This window comes from Leuresthes tenuis, unplaced genomic scaffold (assembly GCF_036924035.1).
Source record: "Leuresthes tenuis unplaced genomic scaffold, fLeuTen1.0.hap1 SCAF_9, whole genome shotgun sequence".
Taxonomy (NCBI): Eukaryota; Metazoa; Chordata; class Actinopteri; order Atheriniformes; family Atherinopsidae; genus Leuresthes; species Leuresthes tenuis.
In genome coordinates this window covers 28,797,740-28,814,591 of record NW_027325363.1, presented here as the reverse complement: position 1 = coordinate 28,814,591, position 16,852 = coordinate 28,797,740, and the positions used below count along the sequence as shown (strand labels likewise).

Sequence of the window (16,852 nt, the reverse complement as noted above, 5' to 3'; positions counted from 1 at the left end):
CTACATGAGAATGAGAATCAGAGCTCAAGTGAATCTCAGCCCATTTGAAATTTTATTTGGCAGACCTCCTAACCTGGGATTGGGACCTGTAACCAGACCCCTCCCTTCCACAACTGTTTGTGATGATGCTATGTTGTCTTACTGTCGAAACCTTTCCACTGTTCTATCTCAAGTTTCACAGACAGTAAAAGCAGCCCTTCCAGCCACAGAAAACACACCACTCCAACCAGATGACAGGTGGTGAAGGAACTTCGCAGGAAACATTGGAAGTCCAAACGTTGGCAAGGCCCGTTCCAGGTGCTACTGGTCACTCATACAGCTGTTAAAGTTGCAGAGAGAGCAACCTGGATTCATGCCAGTCACTGTAAGAAGGTACCAGAACCAGTAGATGACTTCCACCCTGACATACATCAGCCTAACCAACACGCCCGGAAGGACAAAGATAAGAGTCAGCAGTAAAAGCTGTACTCCACCGGTGTGTTAAGTGCTAGTAACCTCTGACACCGAAGATTGAAACATCCTTACTGAGACCTGTGAAGAATAATGGCAACAGTATGAGGAACCAAAACAGTCAAATTAGCGTAGCCCACAATATCTTGGGAGGCCAGGACAGCTTTCTCTGCAGCTGCAACAGCACGAAGACAACCAGGCAGGCCTGCAGCCACAGAGTCCAGTTTTGCTGAGAAATGAGCCACTGGCCTTTGCCTGCCCCATGTTCCTGCATAAGAACAGATGTCATACAACCATGCTTCTCATCAACTGCCTGTATGAAAGGTTTATGAGGATCTGGAATGCCAAGTGTTGGTGCTGTTTGAAGAGCCAGCTTAAGCTCACTAAAGGCTGATTCTGCCTCAGGAGTCCATGGAACACGATCAGCTGACTGGAGCTGCATGTCAGAACTGCAGCTGCCTTTACCATGGATAAGAGCACCTAAGAGAGCTTCGAGAAAAGAGTAGTTAGGAATAAAGTTCCTGCAGTAAGATGTTATACCTAAGAATGACATAAGCTGTTTTTTAGTAACCGGTTTAGGAATGATCTGAACTGCAGCAACACATTTAGGAGAAAGTGAGCGCCCATCCTTAGAAATCACATGACCCAAAAAGGTGACTTCGTCCTGTACAAACTGTAATTTAGAAAGGCTGGCTTTATGGCCATAAGAAGGAAGATGTTTCAACAGATTCACTGTCTTTTTCACACTGTTGTTTAGATGGACCACATAAAAGGATGTCATCCACATACTGCAAAAGAGCAGAGCCTGTGGTTGATTGAAGTTAATCCAGACTAGCTTTGAGGGCAGCATTGTAAATAGTGGGACTTTCACAGTACCCCTGGCATAACCAGGTAAAAGTCCAAGATCTCCCTTCAAACTAAAAAGCAAACCAAAATGGGCTATCAGGGTGCACTGGCGACAAGTCAACCACTGAGAAAAACTGTGCATCTGATGTAATTTGAGACAAAATAGTGTGTGGGTTGGGCACAGTAGGAGCATGTGGCTGAACTGCAGCATTCACCGCTTGGAGGTCCTGTACAAAACGCCATTCATCTGGCTGGCCAGCATCTTTAATCTTTTTAACAGGAAACAATGGAGTAAGCACAGGTGAATTTTCAAAAGGAACAATAACGCCTGTTTTCTGAAAAGATTGAAAAACAGGTTTAATCCCTTTAATTGCTTCAGGCTTAAAAGGGTACTGTTTTTTACATGGACAAAAGTCTGATTTAGGGGTGACAATTACTGGTTCACAGCCTTTTATCAACCCCACATCATATTTGCTCTTAGCCCAAAGATCATTGGGCACTTCAGCCAACATGGGTATCGAAGACAAATCTGTTTCAGATAAAAAACATGCTTCAAAATGTGATTCTGTGGTAGGAATTAAGTCCACAGTTCTTTGACAATGCATTGTACTCAAAAATGTTTTTTTGTATGCTGACAATCGTTCAGAAAACATCAAATTTGGATCAGCAGGTGAAACAGTCCACTCCATTTATTTCTGACATGTAGCAACAAACTCTCCCACACCTTGTCACTGCCAGTGTGTACGTTTGGCCAAGGAAATGTGAGGGCGAGTACCACAAACATTAAAAAAATCGAAGTGCTCTGGAGTGAGCGACACAGCCAATAAAGTAGGCGCACATATTTTTTCACTTCTTCTCATAGTCATTGTCAGGCCCCAAAGAAATGTGTGATGTGCAGTGCAAATCAGTAGGTTGCATGAAATCAGAAAGGGGTGAAACTAACACTTTTGCTTCTTCCACTAGTTGTTGTGAAAAAGGAGAGCTGGGAAGTTTCCACTCATAAGCATATGTAAGTGCCGATGAATCAAACTGCACTGCTGTGAAAACTTTGTCAGGCTGTAACATAACGTTAACACCCTCTGGTGTAGAAGTTAAAATAATGCCTAATTTAAATATTCGGATCATAGCTCTGATCCCACACGTCCCCGTCTTCGACTTCGGCCTCGTCCTCTGTTTACACCAACTGCGTAATACATGGTCATGGCTGCCAAATGCAGCTCCTTTTCACACTTGTCCCTTTTGGTTGTCTTACGCGTCTCAACTTGGTTATGAGCATGGCGAGCATATCGGCGAACGTCAGCCAAACGAGGACCCTCACACCATCCCACGTAAATGTTCTTTACTTCAGTGGCGACATCTGGCATGAGGCCTTTAATTATTGCATTGCATGCAATACTCTCCCATGGTCCTGATTCATTACCCAAATCCCTTGGTCTCTGATGACCGCTGTGCTTGCTGACTTCCTCAAGGATGCGGTGTACAAAATCATCAGTCCCTTCACCAGGTTTCTGTTTGCAGGTGTAAATGTGGGACATATTGATTTTGGTTGGAAATTGAGTGGTGATGGCTTGACACAGTCTTTGGTTGGCTGCTTCATATTGAGCGTTATCATTATGTCCTCGTTCACTGTTGGTAGGTCGCAAATCCAGTTGTAGCATACTGGCCTCTATTTCGCAGAGGTCGGACGGTTTGAACTTTTTTGCCAATATGCGACGCAATTCAACCCCAGTCGGGCAGAATTGTGCGCAGAAATCTCGCAACTCGTCAGCAAAATGGGGTCCAGAAATCTCTGGATCTGGTAAGCATTGTTATGCTTCCATGATGTCAGTCTCAGTCCAGGGTCGATAAACCAGTAATGGTCCAGTGGGAACTGCAACTTTAACCATAGGCATGGTTTGAATCTGGTTTTGTTTTTTCTCACGTTTAGATCTCTGAAGTCCAGATTGTGGGTAAAGGATTTTTGTCACTTGCGTTAAAAGTTCTTGGGCAGGTACGCTGGAGAACCAAACGTCTTCCTTTTCCTCATCATCAGACCTATGTAGCTGATGTTGTGAGAATGATGGAATTTCTTCCCGAGGGAGGATGGAAGAAGTCCCTTCTTCCCGAGAGCCAGAGGCTTGTGGCAGGGCTGGCTGTTGTTGTTGCAGGCGTTGTGGAGGGCAGGAGTCCAGGTCTGGATCCGGCACAGCTAATACTAAATTATTATCATCATTCCGTCATGGCATTTGTTTAACATTTTCCTTTCTTTCTCTTAATACACTTTATTTTTTCCAAAATTCTATACCTTTCTTACTTCTTATTTAAACTTAATTTTCTTTTTTTTTGCTTCATCTCTTTCTCATATTTGCAAAACTTTTCTTCTAATTTTCTTATTTCTAACATACTAAAAGAACCTTCTGGTGGAAAACCTCTGGACCATATGTCTTTTTCATTTCATCATGCTTAGGTCCCCCGGTAGGGTCAAAAGTCTGAGACCTACTGTTTCCCATTGTCAGACTTGGAATGGGGAAATATATTCCTTCACTCAAAGGACGTCTCCAATGAGGACCTTAATCTGTACTCACACTTCTTCGGAGTACTTCACACTTCTTCGGACTGCTTCAAAAGTTTCACTTACCCATGAAATCTCTGTCTCACTAATGACACAACCGGGAAACCCTCTTTTATTCAAATAAAAACTAAAAAGCAGTCCTATCGTCTCAGACTATCATGTCTGTTTTATGAATTTAAGGGGCTAAAAAGTTTTGTTCTCGTTTTTCTATGATTAACCGAATGTATGTGAGAGTCCAAACAGACAGAAGGGTTACGGCCGAGCGCTGGACCTTCCTACCCGGCTGGGGTATATGTTCTTGTATGTTGTCTGACTGTTTGATTTGAATGTGTTGTGTAAGTGTCCTGTTGAATGTTACATGTTTGGGCTTTGACACGCTTCACTGTGGTTGTTAACTCTGTGGTGTGTCCTGAAATGTTATATGTTTGGGCTGTGTGACATGCTTAATGCTTTTCAGTAGCAACCCACTTATTCATATATAGCAACTGACAACATAAGAAGTCCGGACATACTTTGATAGTAGTTGTAGAAGTATCCTTATTGATAATAGATAAACTAATTCATAGTGATAGAACAGTAGATGAACAGGTGCCTGCACATGTCTCATGAAAATAAAATGGGTGTATGATTGCTGACGGCAGAGCAATACTGCCAAACTTATGAGTTCTTGTGGCAAACTTGATTCAGTGTCTTGACGTGTATACGCTGTTTCGCTGACTTGTCACAAGAAACAAAGTGTGTTTGATAAGATCCGACCATTTTATTACGGGAGGATCAGTATGTATGGATTCTGATGTGACTGATAAACCCATTCGTATCTTAAGCATAATCTAATACGTGAGACAACGCCCTGGCACACAATCAAAAAAAAAAAGAGAGAGAGCGGTTTTGTGTCCCCACAGTCCATAATGTAGAAAAGAGAGAAAAAAGCCTTTCTGATTTGGTGTGTGTGCTCACAGTGCAGAGTGTAGAGAAAAGAGAGAAAAGAAAGCCGTTTTGGTGTCACGGGTGTTGTGACTTACACACACATTTCTGAATTGAGAAAGGAAATTATTTTAGAGAAAGCACTAGAGTTTAGATCCCACATTTGTTGATAGGCATTCATTTAATTTTTCTTTTAATCAGTTTTAAAGTGAATACTAACTGAGAAATGAAAAAGGTGAAGAGTTTAGAAGCTTGGTTCAAGAGCAAAACTTGGTTTATGATCAGCTGAGTCTCTAAACAGAACAGAAAAGGGCTTCATCGAACATTTAAAAAAGATTCAGATTGTTAGAATATCCAGAATTTATAGGAATGGTGGTGATTACTCTTATTTTCTAGAATGGAAATAACTGCACCATGTCTGTTTTATGAATTTAAGGGGCTAAAAAGTTTTGTTCTCGTTTTTCTATGATTAACCGAATGTATGTGAGAGTCCAAACAGACAGAAGGGTTACGGCCGAGCGCTGGACCTTCCAAAAAAGATGAGACAGGCTGGACCTGTGCCATACTAGTTAAGACCTGCCTGTGGATAACAGGTTCTTTAAACTCTCACACACACAAACTCACACATGTTCGCACACATACACCCATACACACACACATTCTTGAACTTGCTGCAAGATTAAACATTTGCATTAACTGACTCCAGCAACTCTGAGTCTCATTGAGAGACTTTTCTCAACAATTGGGTCCTCAAACCAGATCTCAACGTTTTTTCCGCTTTCCAGGGTCGGAGCTGAAACCGTGCACGGGGGAGTCCAGTACTCCTAATGAAAGACCCCCTGCTGAATTGCGGTAATTAGGGGCCAGTGTCCACTGAAAGGGGGAAAAAGGGACGAGATCGTACTTTTGAATCAATGGCCAGAAGCCATTGGCAGTGCAGGCATCAACAATAATGGTGTTATTTCACCCATTAACACTTAAGGTACCTCATGCAGTGGCTGTGATATGGTTACTTAACAAAATATCTTTAGCAGACATCTCTCCTACATAACAGTTCTTCTTTCACAGCCACACCTTGTTGTCGAGAGATGTGCTACACTTAATCCATCCACACTGCTACCTACCCCACAGATGGAAAGCCTCATGATTGCATGTCAGAAATAACCATCAGTGTTTTACCCAGGCCAGACTTAACTGATATACGTTATGAAAATGCAGAAATAACTATATTTATTCAACAGGTCAAGCAAAAAACCCTGATGGCACAAATGCTACAGGATTTGCAGTAGTAACAGAAACTGAAGTTTTCTTAAAACAACCACTACCAAAAAATTACTCTGTTCAAGCAGTCGAATTGGTAGCTTTAACTGAAGCTTGTAAATTAAATAACAAAAAGGTTGTTAACGTTTACACTGACAGTCAGTATGCCTTCTCAACTGTACATGTGTTAACACAGCATTGGAAAAACAGGTATGTTGACATCCACAGCTAAATGTATAAACTACAAATATTTTAGCATTTTTAGATGTTATTCAATTGCCATCTACAATAGACTCGTATGAATGACCGGAAGGAAAACCATACTGCCAAAGAATTTGTTTAAATATGCTGCAGTATTGAGCCACGGACCATGTCATGTCTCAACAGGAGGGATAGAAGCAATAATGAACAAGGTTTTTACAGCATATGGTTTTACTAATTATTGAATTTTTTTTTTTAGAATAAATAAATGAATAAAGTTTTGTCTAGCAGGTCAAATATGTGCAAAATACATTCCACAGGGCAATCTAAGACCAAAACGAAGATAATTCCCTAAGCCAGTGTATCTTTTTCAACATATTTGTTTGGATTTCATTATTTCATTATTGTGTAGATTTCATTGAACTAAATTAATGTTAAGGGAAACGATTCTGCTCAGTGACAACAGAGGTTTTTACCAAATGGTCTGAAATATTTCCATGTGCACAAGCAGATGCACTCTCAGTAGCAAAATCACGCGTAAAATAACTCATTTCTAGATTTGAAATTCCTGAAAAGATCTTCAGTGATAATTTGACACACTTTGTAAACTATGTCATCTCACTGATGGCAAAGAACTTAAAATAGATCTTAGAAACCACTGTGATATAGAAGGTTTCGCTAACACATTGGAATTGTTTTACTATTTACATATGCATGTGCAGTGAAGAATTGCTTGCTGCTGATAAATGCAAAGAAGAACAGCTTACACATAGATGCTCACATATAGGCTGCTGAATGCAATGAAGACCTGCTTATCCAGTAAAGTTCAATGTCAATGTGTAATATTCAATTAGGATTTGCAAAACAGTGAAGTTAAACAATGAATGGGTCCATAGTCGGTATGAGAAGACTACAGGAATATTTACCTGGGTGTACGTTCAAACAGAGATGAGAAAATTGCGATAAATTATTGTTTGTTTGTTTGTTAGTATGTATATGAATGTTATGTGTATAAACTGTGTTGAGTTGTAGTTACTCAGTAGTGTCTCAGTGAAACAACCGACGGGGGAAGCCTTGCGGTGACAACAAAAGCAGTGTTTTACTGATCAGTCAAGTTGCTCCAGTGTACTCCATACAAACTGGTTGGCTACTGAAGGGATAGAAAATGGGGAATACTTGTTTTAAAGCAAACAAGGAATTAGATGGGAAAAATACATGTTTTAACGGGACCCAGACAATATTAAATACTCAGACAGATGGGAGAAGAAGTGTAGTTTTGTAGGAAATCACAAAATTATTACATAAAATTAGTGAAATCAATTGAAGAATGCCTTTCTGAAGAGCTGTTTACCACAGATGAGCAGCTTTGCGACCAAGCACATTGTAGATCGCTTTACTGCCAAAATGATCTAGTTTAATGGATTGGTTTAGACATGCATAACAGCATTTTAAGAACAAAGAGAGAAACAAAAAGGGACAACACTTCATGGTGGAAGGTGATGTATAAATAACTGTGTATATGATGAAGGAGAGACCATTTGAGCAGCACAGCCATTTCGCAGCACAGGGACAGCAGTCCAAGTTAAAGGATCTCCCACGTGGTATCACCTGTCACACTGTGTCAAGGCATCAAAAGAAGAAAAAATCACCAAACTCAAGGACAAAGAGACGAAGACTCCGGTGAACGAAGAGAGAGGACTTACAAACCAGAAATACAAAAGGATGCTCGATATCAAGATCCAGAAGAAGAGGCTAACAATGCCACGAACACTTACGATGCTGGGAATGATGCCAGCAATGAACAGAGAAGAAGATTCAGTGTCATCAATCTGCAACACGTGCCTCTAATGAGGGGGTGAATATAGAATCCTCAACGATTACAACGTCTCTGGGAACTGTGACAACAACAAGGTTTAAACCATTTTGATATATATTGTAACCTATTGGCTAAGGAATAGTGCTGAAAATTAGGTAAATCTAATCCACCACTGTCCTTGGTCTTCTGTAGGGTTTTTAAACTAATACGTGGTGGTTTGTTTTTCCACAGAAATTTGGAGATGCATGAATCTAGTGACTTAAACCAAGTAGCAAATGGTTTTATGGGGATCATTGAGAACAAATAGTTAACTTTTGGTAGTATCATCATTTTAATGGTTGTAACTCTCCCCATAAGTGATATAGGTAAGGACTTCCAACGAGAGAGATCGTCCTCTACTCTCTTTAATAATTGCACATAATTTAGCTTTGTTAGCTCTGAGAGCCTGGAGGAAATGTTTATGCCTAAATATCTAATATTTCCTGACTGTAAAGTGATCGCAGGTATATTCTGGACCCTACAGTTAATGGGCAGAACTGTGGTCTTAGACCAATTGATAGAGTAGTCAAAAAGTGCTGAGAATTTATTTATGAGTGTGATCGTGTGAGTGAGAGACGTCTGTGAGTTCTGAAGGAAAAGTAATACATCATCAGCATAAAGACTTATTTTATGCTCAATATTTTGGGGTTGGATGTCTTTAATATTTCTATCTTGTCTGATAGCAGCTGCTAAAGGTTTGATGAAAATAGCAAAAAGTGAGGGAGAAAGTGAGCAACCCTGTCTTGTACTTCTCTGCAGACTGAAGCTTGGAGAAGTTTGATCATTTGTCCTGACACTTGCATTTGGGGAGTCAGTTATTTTCTTGTGAGGAGATAAGAGGCTTTAATAATAATATCTTGCAAGAGAGAACAACACAGTACAGAATACAGAGTTGCTCTGACCACTGAAGCAAAAACACACAGTTATATTGCCCGCTCATCACGTCATCTGTTTTTGGGTATAATTGATTGTTCTTCTAACTTTCCTCCCCAACCATCAGTTGAGGTTACCCAGACACACTCGTAAATACCAGCCTAACCCTGTCCCCCCTAAAGTGCACCTATCTCATTATAACAAGCCCACCATTGTAAAGAGGAATTTAAGAAAACAGGGCAGGGTGGTACCTTGCAGCTCGGTCATTTGCAGGTTATACACAGTAACACTCAATACAATGCATATAAGAATTATTTTCCATTACATTCCTCCCTTTTGATTATAATAATACCATTATATTAATCAACCCAAAAGAAACAAGGAAAATAATAACTTTATCTGTAAAACATCAGCCTGCATTTGCACACAACGTGAGTTTAAAATGCAGGCATCATAGTAATAAAGGGTCCAATGATAAACAATCAAAACATGAACAATTAAACATGATTATCTTCATCCCTCTCTAAGTCAGCGTCACTAGAGGAAAAATTTTGAAAGCAAGAAAGTTATTTGAGTCATTTGGTCTTTTTCACACTGTTGTTTAGATGGACTACATAAAAGGATGTCATCCACATACTGCAAAAGAGCAGAGCCTGTGGTTGATTGAAGTTAATCCAGACTAGCTTTGAGGGCAGCATTGTAAATAGTGGGACTTTCACAGTACCCCTGGCATAACCGGGTAAAAGTCCAAGATCTCCCTTCAAACTAAAAAGCAAACCAAAATGGGCTATCAGGGTGCACTGGCGACAAGTCAACCACTGAGAAAAACTGTGCATCTGATGTAATTTGAGACAAAATAGTGTGTGGGTTGGGCACAGTAGGAGCATGTGGCTGAACTGCAGCATTCACCGCTTGGAGGTCCTGTACAAAACGCCATTCATCTGGCTGGCCAGCATCTTTAATCTTTTTAACAGGAAACAATGGAGTAAGCACAGGTGAATTTTCAAAAGGAACAATAACGCTTGTTTTCTGAAAAGATTGAAAAACAGGTTTAATCCCTTTAATTGCTTCAGGCTTAAAAGGGTATTGTTTTTTACATGGACAAAAGTCTGATTTAGGGGTGACAATTACTGGTTCACAGCCTTTTATCAACCCCACATCATATTTGCTCTTAGCCCAAAGATCATTGGGCACTTCAGCCAACATGGGTATCGAAGACAAATCTGTTTCAGATAAAAAACATGCTTCAAAATGTGATTCTGTGGTAGGAATTAAGTCCACAGTTCTTTGACAATGCATTGTACTCAAAAATATTTTTTTGTATGCTGACAATCGTTCAGAAAACATCAAATTTGGATCAGCAGGTCAAACAGTCCACTCCATTTCTTTCTGACATGTAGCAACAAACTCTCCCACACCTTGTCACTGCCAGTGTGTACGTTTGGCCAAGGAAATGTGAGGGCGAGTACCACAAACATTAAAAAAATCGAAGTGCTCTGGAGTGAGCGACACAGCCAATAAAGTAGGCGCACATATTTTTTCACTTCTTCTCATAGTCATTGTCAGGCCCCAAAGAAATGTGTGATGTGCAGTGCAAATCAGCAGGTTGCATGAAATCAGAAAGGGGTGAAACTAACGCTTTTGCTTCTTCCACTAGTTGTTGTGAAAAAGGAGAGCTGGGAAGTTTCCACTCATAAGCATATGTAAGTGCCGATGAATCAAACTGCACTGCTGTGAAAACTTTGTCAGGCTGTAACATAACCTTAACACCCTCTGGTGTAGAAGTTAAAATAATGCCTAATTTACACATGAGATCACAGCCCATCAGGTTAATGGGACACAACTCTGATAACAAAAATGAGTGTTTGAAGGAGAGCTCATCGGGAGTGACAACACGCAATGGGCATTGTCATTTTCTCCTTCACAACCTGGCCTGATGCAGACATACAGTAAACGTGGTTTCCACTTAATTTTGGAGGACAATCAAACTCCCCTGACGTCACTACTGATGAACATAAGTTCCTATATTCTGAGAGAAATATCTTTGCTCTAGGACGGAAATAGCATGCAAAACTTTACTACGTGAATCACAGTCGGCAAGCGTTGCTTCACTACACAGAGCAGGAAAAATGTGTGAGTGTGTTTGTGCTATCACCCATTAGTGGAGGCTGCGCTGCCGTGTGACGTCCAGAACCTGCCTCCCACCCTCAGTCAGCCTTTTGCCCAATTTCATCACTTTTTAGCTGTGGACAGTCCTTCTTCCAGTGTCCAGTCTGGCCACAGTAAAAACAAATATTCGGATCATAGCTCTGGCGTGGCCCATTTTGACCTCCTCTCCCACACGTCCACGTCTTCGACTTCGGCCTCGTCCTCTGTTTACACCAACTGCGTAATACATGGTCATGGTTGCCAAATGCAGCTCCTTTTCACACTTGTCCCTTTTGGTTGTCTTACGCGTCTCAACTTGGTTCTGAGCATGGCGAGCATATCGGCGAACGTCAGCCAAACGAGGACCCTCACACCATCCCACGTAAATGTTCTTTACTTCAGTGGCGACATCTATATAATATTGTCTGGGTCCCGTTAAAACATGTATTTTTCCCATCTAATTCCTTGTTTGCTTTAAAACAAGTATTCCCCATTTTCTATCCCTTCAGTAGCCAACCAGTTTGTATGGAGTACACTGGAGCAACTTGACTGATCAGTAAAACACTGCTTTTGTTGTCACCGCAAGGCTTCCCCCGTCGGTTGTTTCACTGAGACACTACTGAGTAACTATAACTCAACACAGTTTATACACATAACATTCATATACATACTAACAAACAAACAAACAATAATTTATCGCAATTTTCTCATCTCTGTTTGAACGTACACCCAGGTAAATATTCCTGTAGTCTTCTCATACCGACTATGGACCCATTCATTGTTTAACTTCACTGTTTTGCAAATCCTAATTGAATATTACACATTGACATTGAACTTTACTGGATAAGCAGGTCTTCATTGCATTCAGCAGCCTATATGTGAGCATCTATGTGTAAGCTGTTCTTCCTTGCATTTATCAGCAGCAAGCAATTCTTCACTGCACATGCATATGTAAATAGTAAAACAATTCCAATGTGTTAGCGAAACCTTCTATATCACAGTGGTTTCTAAGGTCTATTTTAAGTTCTTTGCCATCAGTGAGATGACATTGTTTACAAAGTGTGTCAAATTATCACTGAAGATCTTTTCAGGAATTTCAAATCTAGAAATGAGTTATTTTACGCGTGATTTTGCTACAGAGAGTGCATCTGCTTGTGCACATGGAAATATTTCAGACCATTTGGTAAAAACCTCTGTTGTCACTGAGCAGAATCGTTTCCCTTAACATTTATTTAGTTCAATGAAATCTACACAATAATGAAATAATGAAATCCAAACAAATATGTTGAAAAAGATACACTGGCTTAGGGAATTATCTTCGTTTTGGTCTTAGATTGCCCTGTGGAATGTATTTTGCACATATTTGACCTGCTAGACAAAACTTTATTCATTTATTTATTCTAAAAAAAAAAATTCAATAATTAGTAAAACCATATGCTGTAAAAACCTTGTTCATTATTGCTTCAATCCCTCCTGTTGAGACATGACATGGTCCGTGGCTCAATACTGCAGCATATTTAAACAAATTCTTTGGCAGTATGGTTTTCCTTCCGGTCATTCATACGAGTCTATTGTAGATGGCAATTGAATAACATCTAATAATGCTAAAATATTTGTAGTTTATACATTTAGCTGTGGATGTCTACATACCTGTTTTTCCAATGCTGTGTTAACACATGTACAGTTGAGAAGGCATACTGACTGTCAGTGTAAACGTTAACAACCTTTTTGTTATTTAATTTACAAGCTTCAGTTAAAGCTACCAATTCGAGTAATTTTTTGGTAGTGGTTGTTTTAAGAAAACTTCAGTTTCTGTTACTACTGCAAATCCTGTAGCATTTGTGCCATCAGGGTTTTTTACTTGACCTGTTGAATAAATATAGTTATTTCTGCATTTTCATAACGTATATCAGTTAAGTCTGGCCTGGGTAAAACACTGATGGTTATTTCTGACATGCAATCATGAGGCTTTCCATCTGTGGGGTAGGTAGCAGTGTGGATGGATTAAGTGTAGCACATCTCTCGACAACAAGGTGTGGCTGTGAAAGAAAAACTGTTATGTAGGAGAGATGTCTGGTAAAGATATTTTGTTAAGTAACCATATCACAGCCACTGCATGAGGTACCTTAAGTGTTAATGGGTGAAATAACACCATTATTGTTGATGCCTGCACTGCCAATGGCTTCTGGCCATTGATTCAAAAGTACGATCTCGTCCCTTTTTCCCCCTTTCAGTGGACACTGCCCCCTAATTACCGCAATTCAGCAGGGGGTCTTTCTTTAGGAGTACTGGACTCCCCCGTGCACGGTTTCAGCTCCGACCCTGGAAAGCGGAAAAAACGTTGAGATCTGGTTTGAGGACCCAATTGTTGAGAAAAGTCTCTCAATGAGACTCAGAGTTGCTGGAGTCAGTTAATGCAAATGTTTAATCTTGCAGCAAGTTCAAGAATGTGTGTGTGAATGGGTGTATGTGTGCGAACGTGTGTGAGTTTGTGTATGTGAGAGTTTAATGAACCTGTTATCCACAGGCAGGTCTTAACTAGTATGGCACAGGTCCAGCCTGTCTCATCTTTTTTGGAAGGTCCAGCGCTCGGCCGTAACCCTTCTGTCTGTTTGGACTCTCACATACATTCGGTTAATCATAGAAAAACGAGAACAAAACTTTTTAGCCCCTTAAATTCATAAAACAGACATGGTGCAGTTATTTCCATTCTAGAAAATAAGAGTAATCACCACCATTCCTATAAATTCTGGATATTCTAACAATCTGAATCTTTTTTAAATGTTCGATGAAGCCCTTTGCTGTTCTGTTTAGAGACTCAGCTGATCATAAACCAAGTTTTGCTCTTGAACCAAGCTTCTAAACTCTTCACCTTTTTCATTTCTCAGTTAGTATTCACTTTAAAACTGATTAAAAGAAAAATTAAATGAATGCCTATCAACAAATGTGGGATCTAAACTCTAGTGCTTTCTCTAAAATAATTTCCTTTCTCAATTCAGAAATGTGTGTGTGTAAGTCACAACACCCGTGACACCAAAACGGCTTTCTTTTCTCTCTTTTCTCTACACTCTGCACTGTGAGCACACACACCAAATCAGAAAGGCTTTTTTCTCTCTTTTCTACATTATGGACTGTGGGGACACAAAACCGCTCTCTCTCTTTTTTTTTTTGATTGTGTGCCAGGGCGTTGTCTCACGTATTAGATTATGCTTAAGATACGAATGGGTTTATCAGTCACATCAGAATCAATACATACTGATCCTCCCGTAATAAAATGGTCGGATCTTATCAAACACACTTTGTTTCTTGTGACAAGTCAGCGAAACAGCGTATACACGTCAAGACACTGAATCAAGTTTGCCACAAGAACTCATAAGTTTGGCAGTATTGCTCTGCCGTCAGCAATCATACACCCATTTTATTTTCATGAGACATGTGCAGGCACCTGTTCATCTACTGTTCTATCACTATGAATTAGTTTATCTATTATCAATAAGGATACTTCTATAACTACTATCAAAGTATGTCCGGACTTCTTATGTTGTCAGTTGCTATATATGAATAAGTGGGTTGCTACTGAAAAGCATTAAGCATGTCACACAGCCCAAACATATAACATTTCAGGACACACCACACAGTTAACAACCACAGTGAAGCATGTCAAAGCCCAAACATGTAACATTCAACAGGACACTTACACAACACATTCAAATCAAACAGTCAGACAACATACAAGAACATATACCCCAGCCGGCATTGCTCCCTGCCTATTTTCCTACAACTCACTATGTGTGCGCACACCTTTATTCACAAACTCTTCAACTTATACTCTTTTACCGAAGCTGCTACAGCTCGATTGGCCAAATACCCTTAGATCCTATTTCGGTGAATTTGACATCTGCCTTGTATGTAACAGATTAGCGGTTTAGCAGTTCTAATTTAGTTTGAGTGAAGGAAATCATTTTATAGCAAAATCCAAAATCGTGAAGAACTCATGAAAGTAAGCTTATTCTCGGATTCTTGAAACTTTAGATTTGCTCTTTCTTTTACTGCAAAGTACAACGTTGAGCAGCACTAATGAGTTGTTTCTATTTTTGGCAGGCTTTACCTTTGCGGGTGAAGCCCTTTCTGTCTGTGCAAAAGAAATCTTGTTACTGTGCAGAGTGACTTCTCTGAGTAGAGTCGCCTTACTTGTTGCGACTGTGCCGATGTTCGAAGCTGGAGTGCAAAGTTGTTGCTTGAATGGTGCTCGCTGGAGCGTGTGGTAGTGTAAAGTTATACCATTTAAAAGGGCTGAAGAGTGCTCAGTGCAGCGGGTGGGCGGAGGTGCAAAGTGACACTATGGCCATAAAAGAACACCGCTACAAGTGCGCATTGTGCCAGGAAGGGCCCTCGGACGTGAACCAGTGGACAGTTATCGCTTCTCGGCCTTTTGGCTAAGATCAAGTGTAGTATCTGTACTTATCAGTTTAATATGTGATATGTCTATGCAAGGACTACATATTAAATGGATTTTTATCAATAGGAGTTGAAAAAGGAGCTTGCTCCGTTCACTCCAAGCATCGACCCGGTACTGCAGTGCCGCTGGGAACGGTGCGCTCTCCTCTGCTCTTGTGAAAAAGCAAACAGCGGTGCAGGATGGAAGTTTCTTTAATCTGCTGAGAAAAGAGAGTGAATGCGAAGCAGACTTTAACACGGCTCTGGGAGCGAGCCGAGTGCGGGCTAACCAGGAGAATTGCTTGAAAGAAACGCGACACCGAATGAGCGGTCAGAACAAAGCCTCAATACGGTGTTCCTGTGGTGTTTTTATAAAATGCGGTGTAAAAAAAGGTGTGAATGCCCCATAGAAAACTAAAAGGTGGAGCGGAAGTGTTCGGCTGCAAGAAGGTGTGAATGTCCGACTATATTTGGTGAAAAGCAGGTGAAGCAAGGTCTGAATGCCCAACCTTACATCATCAAAAGCGAGATCAGAGGTTTTTGGCTGCAAGAAGGCCATAGTTTGCCAAAAGCGGGTAAGGTGCGAATGATCGGCTAAATATCAACAAAAGTGGGGGCGGAGGTCTTCGGATGCAAGTGGGTGTGAATATCCCACCATACAAGTATGGTGGAGAGGAAGCTGTGAATGGCCGACCATAGTTTGCAAAAAGCGGGTGAGAAAAGGTGCGAATGTCCAACCATACATGATCAAAACAGGGAGCGAATGGAAAGCTATAGGCCGATCACGTTGCTCTGTGTGGACTACAAAATTGTGGCTCGAGTCCTAGTTGGTCGTCTTCGGAAGGCTCTACCTCATGTAATCCATGAGGATCAGACGTGTGGGGTGGAGGGAAGGCTAATACAGTGGAATCTGGGATTGGTGAGGGACTGTATTCATTGGGTGGAGGAGCGGGGGATCAATATGAGTTTGGTGGGGTTAGATATGGAGAAAGCGTTTGACAGGGTGAACCACAGGTTTCTTTTTGCAGTTTTGGAGAGGATGGGATTTGGGCCCCGTTTTATAGAGTGGTTGGAGATCATGTACAAGGGGGTGGGGAGCAGAGTTATGGTGAACGGGCACTTGGGTACAGTGGTGGCACAGAGAACTGGGGTGAGGCAGGGATGCCCACTCTCCCCGCTGCTCTTTGTGGCTTACATGGAGCCGCTGGGTTCGGTGGTGCGGGGGGACCCGGGTGTGGTGGGTCTGCACCTTCCTGGAGCAGGTCCGGACAAGTTGACAGTGATGCAGTATGCGGATGACATGACCT

At 40.9% G+C, this 16,852-nt stretch overlaps 1 non-coding gene across 1 annotated transcript; it reads left to right on the top strand.

The window, feature by feature from the left end:
- Positions 1–15,524: 15,524 nt before the first annotated feature.
- Positions 15,525–15,712, top strand: LOC140314922 (U2 spliceosomal RNA). The gene has a single exon (XR_011917247.1). It is a non-coding gene; the product is annotated as a U2 spliceosomal RNA (small nuclear RNA).
- The last annotated feature ends 1,140 nt before the right edge of the window (positions 15,713–16,852 follow it).